This window comes from Frankliniella occidentalis, unplaced genomic scaffold (genome assembly GCF_000697945.3).
Source record: "Frankliniella occidentalis isolate FOCC.00 unplaced genomic scaffold, Focc_3.1 Scaffold181, whole genome shotgun sequence".
Taxonomy (NCBI): Eukaryota; Metazoa; Arthropoda; class Insecta; order Thysanoptera; family Thripidae; genus Frankliniella; species Frankliniella occidentalis.
In genome coordinates, this window is record NW_026267307.1 from 441,448 (window position 1) to 443,343 (window position 1,896).

Sequence of the window (1,896 nt, forward strand, 5' to 3'; positions counted from 1 at the left end):
AACCTAGGGAAAACATAAGGAACACGGTTAGCTCAGTTGCAATGAAGTCACCACAAACGGATGCAAACAAAAACAGTATACTAGGTTAGAATATTTACAGGGAGAAGCACAACACATAAAATTAACTATTCATGAGTAAGTGCATACATTGAAAGAAACAACAGAAAGGGCCACTATCCAGATAAACCAATATAGATTCAGAGTGAGTTTATTCCCAACTTTGTTTAATTTGAAAAAAGAAAAGAAAAATAAGCAGTCCTGTTGATTATACCACTATTGAAACATACAAAGCAATAAGAGAGTACAAAGCTTGATGAACATTTCATTTACAACAGACGAAATATTTACCTAAGAGCGTAGAGAACAAGAAAGTTGACAGGAAGGGGGCTTGCAGCTGAGACGAGAAGTCCTCACGATCCTCACACAATCTCCCAAGAACAACCTAGGGAAAACATAAGGAACACGGTTAGCTCAGTTGCAATGAAGTCACCACAAACGGATGCAAACAAAAACAGTATACTAGGTTAGAATATTTACAGGGAGAAGCACAACACATAAAATTAACTATTCATGAGTAAGTGCATACATTGAAAGAAACAACAGAAAGGGCCACTATCCAGATAAACCAATATAGATTCAAAGTGAGTTTATACACAACTTTGTTTAATTTGAAAAAAGAAAAGAAAAATAAGCAGTCCTGTTGATTATACCACTATTCAAACATACAAAGCAATAATTATTGACTCTTTCAGTCCAGGTAATTTGATTGTAAGTATTCCTGCACAAAAACTGTGTCGGAATTGAATTGAGTCAGTCTGCTTTGGGGATAGAGGTGTTCAGGTTCCCTCATATTTCTCCATCCCTAATTGGAAGAGGCAATACAAAATTTTAAAGCAGACGTTTTCCCCAACTTTGGCACCTGAATGCTAACTTAACATTGGATACTAAAATTACCTCGAAGGTATACAAGAAAGAGCAAAGAGCCGTAAGCCGCTTCGAATATCAGAGTTCTCTGCGAATGTGTACGAAACTTTGTGATGAAACGACCTAACCTAGCTAGTTAGCGAATGCCAACCCTTTCCGAAAGTTTCTCCTCCATATTTAATATTATATTATTTCTGGTAAAATGCTAGAGTAATCAAAGCTAATAAATTGTGCGAAGATATTGCAGTCAACCAATTGCATAGCTGTTACGGCTAAAGTACAAATGTTGAGGTACCAAATACCAAATCCAGACAGTAGACAAGAACTTGTTGCTACAGTACTGAACTTCACTGGACCCACCTCAGTTACTCACGAACCAAATATTAGTTAAAAGTTCCTCAAAAGTTTCCTCAACTCATTGTTAATAAAATAATTATTTCTACATTCCACGACCATAAAACCAAAAAAAGTCAGTGAAATTTTCTTGCTAGATGTGAACTAGAGAAGTTAGTCAAAATACAAGTATGAGAACTTTTTGATGGGGGACAGAAACAAACGACTGGTACAGTATCCTCCGGATCCTCCGGGTATGAAAACAAGAAGAAGACAGAAAAGAAACTTAAACGGCCTTTCTTTAATGCTTTGATAGTTATTCGTAGCTTAACGTGGCTATTCGTAGCATTTGTTGTTGTTGGTAGTGGTGTGGTGTGTAAGGCAGTGAAGTGTAAAGACAGACACATGCTCGTTAATTAAAGCAGAAGCAGAAACGAGGAAGACTAATAAACAAGCTCATAAAACTAGTGTTGTTTCGCTGACGCTGACGGCTTACCTCTGTGTGTGTCAACCGATGGAGACAGCGTTTGGGTCGTGTGGAGCACATCGATTCAATGGAAACCCAACACTCAAGGTTAACACCGATAACACACCATAACCCTTGTGCACTTCTATCGCCGGCACAATTAAAGGTTAGTA